Here is a 12,554-nt window from a genome sequence, read left to right on the forward strand (position 1 = left end):
TAAGGTAAGTGAGGAAGGTTGGAGTGAAAGAAAGGAGAGAAAGAGGTTAAGCTCAAGATAATTTCCACCATCTGGGGTCCTTCAACGTGCACTGACATCGCACAGTACACCTCTAGCATTTCCCCAAAGCAGGTAAAGCCGTGACTACGGACAACTTGAGACCCATCTCATTAACCTCGTGTGTGGGAAAGCTCATGGAGACGATGGTTCGGGATCGCCTCTCTCCATACATGGAGGGTAAGGGCCTCTTTGCAGACACTATGTTCGGGTTCCGCCCGCACATGTCTGCACAGGATGTCCTACTCCAACTACACAGGGACATAATACGACCCACAGCCATGCAACAAAACGATAAGGCCATTCTCGCCCTCGATCTTAAGGGGGCGTTTGACAATGTTAAACATGGCACCATACTCTCTAACTTGAACACCACTAACTGCGGGGCGAAGGTCTTCGCCTATGTCAGAGACTTCCTCTCTGCGCGTCAGGCACTCCTCCAGATCGAGGACGAGGAATACGGCCCGTACTCTATGGGTACACGAGGTACACCACAGGGGGCGGTGTTATCACCGCTCCTTTTCAACATCGCCATGATGCACCTGCCCGGCCGACTGGCTCAGGTGGATGGCATAAAACACGCACTCTACGCAGACGACATTACAATCTGGACCACCGAGGGGAGCCTTGGGGAGATGGAGGACCGCCTTCAGCAAGCCGCCTCCATAGTAGAAGCATATGCTGCCGACTGTGATCTCCAATGTGCTCCCGCCAAATCAGAGCTTCTACACGTCAGGACAAACCACAAGGACAACACGTCTCTACACATATCTCTGTCGGGCGGTCCCATCAGAGAAGTGGCGGAGCTCCGGATCCTGGGTCTGTTCATCAATAACAAACTTAGGCCGGACTCTACTATAGCGAAACTCAAGAGCATAGGTGAACAGGTAGGGCGCATGATCCGCCGTGTTTCCAACAAGCGGAGTGGTCTGCGGGACAGGGACGCGCTACGGCTCGCCTATGCCTTCGTGACCAGCCGGATCCTATACGACGTGCCGTACCTACGCACCACCAAACAACAAGACGAGCGCATTGACGCCATCATCAGGAAGGCAACAAAGCTAGCACTGGACCTCCCGGTGGCTACCTCCAACGCCAAACTGAAGGCGCTGGGAGTGGTAAACTCCTATCAGGAGTTGCGGAAGGCCCACCTCGTGAACCAATATACGCGGCTATCGCAGACGGTGCCTGGGCGCCGCCTGCTAAACCGCTTACACATCCAACACACATGCATACCAGAGGGGACGGAGAACATCCCGGTGCTGTGGCGCCACATGCTCTTGGTCGCTCCGCTCCCGCGTAACATGGACATGGCTTCACATGAAGGCAGACGACAAGCGCGGGTTCGCACGCTTGAGAGGCAATATGGCTATAAAGAGGGCGTCTATTACGTGGACATCACAGGGCCGTCGCCCGCGGGATTCTTCACGGCTGCCGTAGTCCACCGGGGAATGAATGTCGATGGGCTATCTTTTCGGGCCCCAAATTCAACACTAGCGGAGGAAGTCGCAATAGACCTTATGCAAAATTGCTGCCATCTGTCGGAGAAAAGAAGAACCAGTGGAAATCCGCCATGTTGGAGGATGACAGAAGCTCGTTCCGCCTCTGCTGTCTGGATTTAGGCGTGCCCTGCGTTAGCTTCCTTACTGCTGTGCTGGCTCGAAAATCTTATTTACTGTCACTTGAGCCTGCAGACATGACTGAATGGTCAGTCGACGTGTTTCTGCTGCCCAAGTTTCTAAGTGACTTCGCAGACACTTACTACGCGTGCAAACCACTTTCCGAAAGCCACCGAGTACGGAGCTACAGTTTTTCACGGAGTCCTACGTCAGTTTGCCGACACTGAACACCAAGAAATGTACGAAGCAAGTGTAATTTCCGTTTACGGCTATAAATGTGCGCATTTCGGTCTAGTTTGAATCAGTTTTTATTTGGTTCGATACTTTTTGCGGACGGGCGTGCTGCTTGAATTGCTGTTGTTGTGGTTGCGTTTTCTGTGTGTTGTGTAGGCACCGAAAGCAAACGATAGTAAACTTCACGCTCATGTTGGTAGTGTCGAAAAAAGTGGCCTCTAAACATGCGACGCTTTTCATTTTCCTTGAAAAGTTCATACAGCATTTGTTTGTTTGCCCTAGTGCTCTAGAGCCCCTAGTTTGCCCTAGTGCCCTAGACCGAGAGAGAAAACATTTTATTATTATTACCGGGCACATAGACCCCTGGGTCACCGCACGACCCCACTACACAAGTGCTTACCATTCTTGGACTATCGCGCCGTTAAAAACACGTAGCCCGTGAATGCAGCAGTGTCTATGGTTTTACCACGACGAGCAAGCAGTTGTGCACTGATATTTTTGGAGGATTCTACATGCGTTATGCATTCCCGCTACTAGTTGGAACTATGGTACCGCTTGAGCGGCTGCCCTTACGGTCCTTTCTTTCTTTTTTTACACACAACACACGGTTTCGTGGAAACCGGCCGGTTCAGTGAAATCGCTACACGCATACAAGCCGTAGCTCCACAAAATAGGCACCTTTCCCTGGTCTAACAGAAACGATTGACTGACTTGCAGAGCGCAAACGTTCTGTGCCACGGGCACTTGACCCTTGCTAGTGTTTCCGTCGAAACAAATATTCGCACTAAAAACTAAGGCGTGTAACCGCTGGGGCGGATAACTCTAGGAGCGACGGTTCTCACAAAGCGCGACCCGTACCACTGAACAGCTGATCACGATTACTCTCTTGCGAGGCCGATAATCGCAGCAGCAGAAAAACAGCTTTTGTGTGATAATTTCTTCGTGTCTACAAAGCTTATTTCTAATTTCATTTGCTACATGGCGATAACGAAATGTGTTGCGCGATGTCTCGACATGTAGCGACGGTTCTGCAACATTTGTGCCGCGGACGTCGGGGATCGCAGTCCAAAGAAATACGCTCAAATCAAGCCCGCTTGCCTTTTTTCCCTGGGCTTCTTTGCGACCCTTCTGCGTACAGCAAGGCAATGAGCAATATGTGAGGATATTGAAGGCGGTGAAACTCGAGCGCGCGCGACGAGCGTGTACCAGTACGTGCCGTGAATCCGGCGGCTATCCTCCAACTTGGCGGAACGCGCGCGGCGACCGCTAGATGGCAGTGCATTTCGCATAAGGTCTATAGCTCTCGCTGCCGCCGATCCAAAATCGAAAACGGTTATCACAGACTCTCGCCGGGCCTGTGAACATTATCTTGCAGGCGAAATATCACCTCTTGCCTCGCAAATTCTAAGACGCGCTCTCGCCGATCCAACTCGCACAAAAGTGATCTGGGCTCCTGGCCACCAGGGTCTACGAGGCAATGAGGCCGCTGATGCGGCCGCCCGAGCGCTCACACACCGGGCTCCTCATCCTAGCTCTCATGGCTCAGAAGCTCATAAACCGCTTCTGCGGTTCCGCGAAATCCTAATTTATTATTGCGACAGCCACCGTCTCTACCCGACACCTGCCGGTTCGTAATTTCACCAAAGGCCTGGTCTCCCCTGTCACCCTATCTCTCCTCCACTCCACCAACCCCAAACTCCACCTGATCCAATTGATCTGGGTCTCTGCGCACTCATCCCATCTGAGGAACGAGGCGGCCCACAATTATGCCCGAGGATTCGTCGACTGAGATGTGGTGTCGCCCGTCCTGCGGACGGCGAGAGACCGTATGATTACATTTCATGATATAGCCATGCACTACCGCTTAGATACACTTCTATATCCCCCCGCTCATAGTTCTGTCACCAAACCCCAAGAAGTTGCGTGGAGGCAACTCCAAACGCCCAACCCCGCGATATATGCCCGCATATACCCTGGGGTCTACTCCACTTCCTGTCAACTGTGTGGCCAACATGCCACTCTATCCCACATACTCTGGGCTGGCCCTCGGGACTCCCCTTCTCGATGTTTGCAGCTCTCGAATCCAGACCAGTGGGAGGTCGCATTGCTCAGTTCCGACTCGGACACACAGATCCGGGTTGTGACAAGAGCCCTAGAAGTCGCCGAACGCCACGGGCTCGTGACCACTTGATGGGGCTATAACCGCACACCATCTGCTACATTCGTCTTCAGAAATAAGGTTTATCCTCTTCCGCCTACAAGAAAACGGACGCCACCTTGAAATATGGGACTTTACTGCCTTCCCTTTTTGTTTTTGTTTTGATGGCTCAGTAAAAGCTCTGTTTGAATAGGCTGTCGGTAGCCTGCCCTTTACTTATCGCAGATCACGAGGCGCGGCTTCTGGAAAGGTGTGCTGAGCAGGAGTTCCCGTGTTTGAACCCGGCCGCAGTGGCCGCGTTTCGCTGGAGGCTTCAAGCAAAGGGACCTCTTTCTGTCGTTCTTCTTTCCCTCCCACAAGTACGCAGTGGCGGCAGTGGACCACCGTTTCTCCACTCTATTCACTGCTTCTCTAAGAGCTGGAAGACCAGCGGCCGCAGAGACCACCGCCATGGCCATCGCCATTAGGCATTACGAGTCCCAAGGCCAGAGCGCTCATGTGATCACAGACTCACAGCACGCGTGTCGAAACGTACTGAGAGGCCGAGTTCCTAAGCCCGTCAGCTGGCTCATGGGCACCTAGCTACACCCCTCACCACGCACAACCAAATCACCTGGACCCCAGGTCACGAGGGGATGGAGAGAAACGATCGAGAAGGCACATGCTCTAGCTCTTGGCATCATCAAACGAGCGGAACCACAAACCATGCCCGCTTTTACCCCTCTACCTTCCAGGTATAAGGAACGCATCGAGGTTCAGCGTTTTTGAAAAGACGCTTCACTGCACCTCTTGGAAATTAGACACCCCAGATGCCGTCTCTTGGAGGCAGATACAGACGCACATAATTCCAGACCTCCATCTCATGCACCCAACATTATACTCCGACACCTGTCCTATGTGCCTGGCCAACCCTACACTCTTAAATCGTTTCAGGATCCTCGCAAAGAGCTGTGACCGAGCACGCAGAGAGGTGACTCCAGAGGGCCACGTCTTTTCACATGGAGCCGCCGTAAAGATTGCTTGGTGCGCACGATTAGTGCAACAGCAGAGCTGACATGTCACGTACATCCTGTGACGACTCAGCTTGAGACTCGCGATGATCACGGTGGCGGATTCAGCAGCGGAAATTTCGAAAGGTCGTTTTACCCCAAGATGACCCCACCAAAAAAAGGATGACTAGCTGGGAAGTGGCCGATCGAGCTCTTCCCACGCTGGGCTCGGTGCGAACGACCTTCTCTTCGGTACCCCGCAAGAAGCGACCATTGGTGGACAGACGACAGGGAAGAAGGGATTCACCGCGTCTGAGAGGAACTGGAACGAATAGGAGGAAGCCGGAGCAGATGCGGCCGCGGCGCCAGGATGCCTACGCCACACCTGTGTTCGATGGACACGTGCTGCTTGCAGTAATGTTGCACCGCAGTGCGAAAGAGGTGCAGACTTGCGTTTCCTCCTCGCCAGTTCTCACGCGTGGACTCTGCACCAGGTGCCTCCGTGCTGTGCTGTGCTTTGGCGATCTGTGCGTCGCATTGGATTGCAGCCTGGTGAAGGGGCGTTAGGGTATATAACCAGCGCCCTAAGTGAGAACGAACGCTCTGGGCCCTGCCGAAAAGGCCCATCCAGACGTTCGACGCTATGAACTCTTAATTTTTTATTATTTGCTCTTCTATTCTAATCTGCAGTATGTAAATAAGTGTCTTAAAGAGTGCCATTAAACCTGCTTGTTTTTCGTTTCCCAAACTCCGAAGCTTCAGACGCTTTCCTCATCCCGGACGAGCCCCCAGAGAGACGCAACAACTGGTCACGCTACCCAACTTATGACAACTGGTGGCAGCGGTGGGATGCTGCTACTCGAGCTATAACAACTGGTGGCAGCGGTGGGATGCTGCTACCACGAGTTATAACAACTGGTGATCAGCGGTGGGATCCGAAGACCCAACAAGTGTGGATCAGCGATGGGTATCTGAAGCTACAAGCGGCAACAGCGGTCGGCCAGCGAGAGTGCAGCTGTCTTGGGACATGATCACATGTGTGGGTGAGTGCTTGGCTTTTTCTCTGATGTGGACCAGGTTCTAAAAGAGGGTTAAAATTTAGAACTGGTAGAGACCTGTGCTTAAATCCTAGAGGTTTGGTATTTTTGCATAGTTGTTTTGGAAATAGCCCAGACTCAGAACTATCATGGACCTACAGAAGCTGCAAAAGCCGGACCTGTTGCTGTTGTGTAAGGCATTGGGAATTGATACAAGGGGTTTGGCACGCAAACCCGTGATCATTCAGGCAATTGCTGATTTGGGGGCAGGTGATGAGGAGCTCAGTGAAGCATGGAACCTCATCGAACAAAAAAAGGAAGAGCAGCTCAGACAGCAGAAAGAGCGGGAAAAAGAGGAAAAGAGGCGTGAGCGTGAACGTGAGAATGAAGCAAAATTACTGGAGCTAAAGGCTGAGCTCAGTAAGTTAGAAATGGAGTTGAGCAAGAGGTGGGGTGGTTGTCCCCAGCAAGTGGTACCTCTTCTCAACAAGGAAGCAGATGAGACGGGTGAAACGATTCTGCAGCGAGAGATTGAGCTCCATAAGTTAGAAGAGTTGAGCGAGAGGTCGGGCAGTTGTCCCCAGCAAGTGGTACCTCTTCTCAACAAGGAAGCAGATGAGACGGGTGAAACGATTCTGCAGCGAGAGATTGAGCTCCATAAGTTAGAAGAGTTGAGCGAGAGGTCGGGCAGTTGTCCCCAGCAAGTGGTACCCAGCTCTTCTCAACAAGGAAGCAGATGAGACGGGTGAAACGATTCTGCAGCGAGAGATTGGTCTGCGTTATGTGAAAACCTGCGGATGACAAAATGTGGGGAGCGGTGACAGAAGGCCATAAATCCCTCTCAAATCAGGCTCTTGGCAAAAATAATGGTCATAGATACGGCAAGCCATGATTTGCAAGTAAAGCTTGGGGGCCGGAACACGGGAGCGCAGATTGTCAGGGCAAGCTTTTGTCGTGTTCAGGGAAATTTCTTGCTTGGGGAGTAATGGAGATGATGACGACATGCAAAAGATATTAGAAAGAGTCGTTCATGCCCACTGCATATACACAGCTGCATTGAAAGGCTCTAGAGGCCTGTAACGACGAAGCCGCTAAGTAAAAAAAAATTGAAATTGGTTTTGGGGAAAGGCAGCGACGTGTCTCACATAGCTCGGTGGACAGCAGAACCGCGCCGTGAGGGAAGAGATAAAGTAGGGAGTGGAAGAGGAAAGGAAGAAAGAGGTGCCGTAGTGCAGGGCTCCGGATCAATTTCGGTCACCTGGAGATCTTTCATGCGCAATGACATCGCACAGCACATGTTTGCCTTTTGCGTTCCGCCTCCATCGAAACGCTGCCGCCGCAGTCGGGTTTCGAACCCGGGTAGTCCGGATCAGTAGCCGGGCGCCCTAACCACTGAGCCACGGCGGCGGGTCGCTAAGTGACGCTTTCACAAGATTGTGTACAACATACCGCAAGACTGTTGCCGCACGCACAAACTAAGTGAACAAGGCGCAGAAGAGAGGGAAGCTATGCAGGGAACGTTCTCAAGGTGACAGAGTAAACGGGCTTTCCGACAGGTGGACGGTTTCATAAAGAAGCTGTTATGACTGACAGAGCATCGCTGCCTTAGTTTTCGCAGTAGAAGAACTACTAATTTTTGTCCACAGCGCAACAGAACGACCAGCTCTCTCCACACCGCAGCATTGCTGATTTCTCTTGAAATTACCTCTCCGTCCTTCTGTCTCTCTCTCTCTCTTGAGCTTGTCTATGATGAGCGCGAAATCGATACTTGGCCGTGCATGTAATTCTGAACCAAGAAGAAAGCCATCAACAAATAGCGAAGAAATAGATGAAGCAAGGCAATTTCTGTCAGTGCGACGCCCGGCTGACTGACGTAGCCCAGACACCTTTTTTGAAGAAAGAAGCTCCGGCTCTTTCCCCTTTATTTCCTCTTTAATTTCTCGACTGATCCTCGGGGTAGAGGAAAAGTGGTAGGGGCTGGGATAGTGTAAACACGGGTAAGACGTGAAGACCCCACATTTGAAAAGTGCTTACATGCTCCCGTGTTGACGCATGGTTCACCCCCGCTGGATTAAAAAAAAAGTACAGAGACCGATCAAGTTCGGGGACATTCCGCTTTAAAAGATGAAACGTTCCTTGAGAATGAGATGAGAATGGCTTTATCTTCTTGAATATTTTATGCAAAACATCCGAATCACATTAGCTTAAGGTTGCAGTCGTGTCGGCTCAATGTGCGAGCAGCGGTTCGCACGACTGACGAACCTAGATGTACCCGTGACGTTGCCGTTTTGATCTGTATCAGCGACTTCTTGCTCTTTTCAATCTGTTTGTTGCGTATAATGACCAAGTATTGGACGATAATGGTCTAGCTCACACTCTTCAAGAAATTGCGCAAACGACTGCAGAGACTCTTTCGGTATTTTGTCCTTCACCTTCAGAGCAACCAGTCTAGTACTCATAGTACAGATATGCGTCGTCCGTATGTAATTGCCCAAGACGTACTCAGTAGTTTCACTTCCATCAGGAACATACAGACATAGGACAGAAGCACGCTTCCGCATGGGACGTCCGCCGAAACAGCCGCCGTTCCACAGAGTTGATGTGAAGTAGTTCAAGCGCCCGCAGTCTTCGGTGTTACTGCGCGCAGTTTTACGGTTTACTGCCATGACCTGAATTTTTGAGCACATCCTTTCGGGCCAGAGCAGGGGAAGAATAAACTGGCGACCATCTAAAATTCCTTAAGTTCAGGTTAGAAATCAGAACTTGTACATGGAAAAAAAAAGACGCGCACAGGACGAAATGCCACAAACAATTGCCCATTCTTGACATCCACATACAAATTCATGACGATTTCATGTCTTCCAGGAAATTGCATTTGAAGCGACGATATAATCACCACAAAAAGCACAAAAAGCAATCAAATAACGCCAAGTTGAAGTCCTCTGACGCCTTTGCATCGGGAGCGTCCGTCTCGGTTTCTTACTGAGAGTATTTTGAATCCCCCTTTCACGGCAACAACATCATTTGCTTAAAACTTTTAAGGATTTACTCGCACTGCAGACTTCCATGCTCGCGGAATTGTATCATTTTATGCGAAGCATATTAACATAGGTTTCGGGCCTTCGCGCGACGCCCGGCGGTGGCCACCATTGACCTTCAAGTGACCTTCAAGCAGGTCACGTGACATGACGTCACGTGATGACGTCACACCGGCTGCAGATGGGGCCTCATATCGCGCCGTCGGTCGCCTCCCGGCGGTGGCCACCATTGACCTTGAAGTGAGATCACATGATGTGACGTCACGTGATGACGTCACACCGGCTGCAGATGGGGCCTCATATCGCGCCGTCGGACGTCGCCCGGCGGAGGCCTCCACGCTTCGGTTCGCGCCGTCGCGCGCGACGCGGCGGCGGCGCCACCGTCGCTGCATCACGTGATATGTGACGTCACGCCAGGGATGAGGCGGCGCGCGCCCGCCGTCGCGTCAGTCTCTGTGCCCGCAACCGCGCCAGCGTCTGCGCCGGGCGTGTATGCGGTCAAGATGCCTCCAAACGCTAAGGACATGCTTCGCATCCACTGGGCTTAACCTTGATAAGCCTCCAATTTTTTCTTCTATAAAACACTTTTATGCGCAATCAATTATTTTTGTTATCCCAATCTGTTTCCACAACTAAAACTCAGTTGAAGTGTCCTTTATCAGAAACGTTCCCCCGCCTCAAAGAAGAAGTGACAGCACCAGATAGGTTTTCCTAGGTCCACCGTAGAGCTTCGTGACGGGCGTCCATAGTGACTAAAGGGAGAGAAAGCAAAATTTAATGAGAGGAAAACCGTAGTGGTCAGCCGGCGGCAATGTGACCATAGCCAGCTGCTCCACACGGAAGAGCGGGCGAAAGTGCGTGCACCATTTGAATAAACTTCAGTTGTAAGTCAGCGTCTGTGCTGCATTTTCCTCTGTCTCGTGTTTGCGCTGCTCCCTTTTAAGCAATGTTTAACCAACTAGCCCGCAACAGCGCCCTCGTGAACGGGGAAGGGAACGGAGCTGTACAGTGCGGCTGGAGGGGGATGATGTCGTGATACAAGAAATTGCATGGGGTGACCCGGTCAAGAGAGTTGTCCACGCGCACACAAACTGGCACTCGTCAATAATGATTCGGCGCGTAGCATATCCGCAGTCCATTTCTTCCGCACCACCGACTCATATCACTTATACAGTCTTCTGACATGGCCCCTCCTTACAAACAGAAAACTTTGTCCACCTAAGTATGATCATACAGGTTTGACTATCAGGGATGCACTCCTAGCACAGGTGCAGAGACGGGTTCTGACGCACACACTCACATGTCCTAATACACACGAGCATGCACATGCGTGGTCTGCAGTGCGAATCATGTAGGCCATGCGTAGGTTTCACATTGTGTCACGTAGAGGTTTCAAGGAGCACGTGTGTGATCAAGAGCCGTGTTCTAAGCTCGAATACACACGCTTCCCTAGGAAAGCTTGCACTATGACTCATCTTTCCGGCTCACATAAAACACATGGACACGCAGCAGTCAGATCACACATGACAGCCTGGCGATGCGTTGACGACCGCGGTCTCCGTGACAGATGTGTGATCATAAGGTGTGTCAGCGTCCATGATTACCGTGGTGTCCATTCTGCTTTTATCCGCGTGCTTTATTTGAGCTGGAAAGATGAGCCATAGTGTTACAAACCTCCAACTAGAGCAGCTTTCTAAGCTTAGTCATTTCCTGGGAACTGTTTTGGCAGCAGGAAGGACCGAGACCAGCGTCAGGAGGTTTTCTGAGCGATAGCTCTACTTCACGATCTAAGCTGCAAAAGCCGGGTCATAGCTGAAGCCTTGACAATGGCGAATAAATAAATAAACAAAGAAATATTGCCGCGACTGAGATTTGCACCCGCAGCGGCTGGAACAGATCAGCTTCGCTGGCCACTGCACGAGAGCACTATGCTGTCGCTACGGATTTTTTCTTTTTTTTTTCTTCGAGCCGACTTAGCCAGGCGGCATCGCGCAACCCGTCAAACACAGTCTCACCAGCATCCATCTCTCACTTTGCCCGCACATAAAAATTCCGGGAGACACACGCATGCACCGAGGAAAGAGAGCCAGGCAGGAGGTCAATCCTGCGCAGCATATACCGCCCGCACCATAGATCGCACACTGCTCTGTGAACAGAGACTTCGATGAACGTGGTGACTCTGCGTAACGATCTGTTATGCGACTCTTTCACAGGCTAAACAGTTCTATGAGCACCAAAAAATGTGATCTTTAAGTGCCCATGGAGTCGCCGCAGCCGATCACGCCTCGTATTAAACTGGGACACAATCTCGTGCTGTGCATTGCACATTGCCGTCTTCATCGACTTCCACCTGCGGCGGGCACAGATCCCATTAGCTTAACCTAGATCAGAGCTTAACACATTCACTGCGTAGCCCCTTACCATAGTTTTGATCTCTGTGCGTCGTGGCCCACCGGTGGGCCACCTGATGCTTCCCTCGGGTGCGGTCTGACACACCGGCGGGGCACACTTCTGAAACTGTTACTTCCACCAGCTGAAAGATGGCTCTACTGGCATTTTCGGTGGTCATAGCTTGTGCGGGCTACTTGAAACGTGTATGCTAGCGAAGAAAGTCATCGCGTGGTTTGCCCGTGCATTTCCTGTAAGTTGCTTTACCTGGGGCCGTATTTTATAAGAATCCGTCCCAAGCAACCACAGATATCCGTCGGACGTACGAGCTAGATCCGAACGTCCTTTGCCGAGATCGGACGTCCATCGGACGTACTAACACAATCCGATTTCGGATATCCGTATTCGTACATCCGCCGGACGTACCGACAGTGTCCACTTTTGTATATCCGCATGAGAGACGAGGTGTACGTCCGAAGGATGTAAGGCCGAGTATTTTCCTAGGCCATGAGTATGGACGTTTTTTATTTCACAGAAAATTCGCGTCTTTCGTGTATGTATACAGTTTTATTTGCATCAGTTGGAGAGTTTGACGCGAAGATGTTTGTAAATTGGTGCGATTCCACTCCTACCTGCAGTGCAAGAGCCGCCAACGAGCTAAATTTAAGAGGAGAAGGAGGTGTTGCAGAATTTTGCAAAAACTCAATGACTAGTTTTATATTTGTAAAACTTCTCCAAATTAGTGGAGTTGTGAGACAGCTAAACTTGCCATTGAAACCATTCCTAAGAATCAAAATCCCGTGCATTCTGCTATCACCATCATCATAGATGTCAGTTTGCGGTCAGTCCAATCCAATCCATCAGTACGGCTCCGTAGGCTCCGTAGTTTATTTGTCGCATAGTGTTGTCGCGCAGAGCTTTATAGCTGTTATTATAATGTGTGGCTTTGTTCGGTCTGTGGACGAAAGTAGTATGTAACTTAAGCAATTCGAAAGATACGAGGAGCGCCTGAAGGTCTTCTGGAACACCGGAAT

The 12,554-nt window shown here is 51.1% G+C and overlaps 1 non-coding gene across 1 annotated transcript; it reads right to left on the reverse strand.

Moving 5' to 3' along the window:
• Window positions 1-7,425: 7,425 nt before the first annotated feature.
• Window positions 7,426-7,501, reverse strand: TRNAS-ACU (transfer RNA serine (anticodon ACU)). Its single transcript has one exon. It is a non-coding gene; the product is annotated as a tRNA-Ser (tRNA).
• Window positions 7,502-12,554: the final 5,053 nt, after the last annotated feature.

This window comes from Amblyomma mixtum, chromosome 8, assembly GCF_055824585.1.
Source record: "Amblyomma mixtum isolate Tamu chromosome 8, ASM5582458v1, whole genome shotgun sequence".
In the NCBI taxonomy this organism is placed as follows: Eukaryota; Metazoa; Arthropoda; class Arachnida; order Ixodida; family Ixodidae; genus Amblyomma; species Amblyomma mixtum.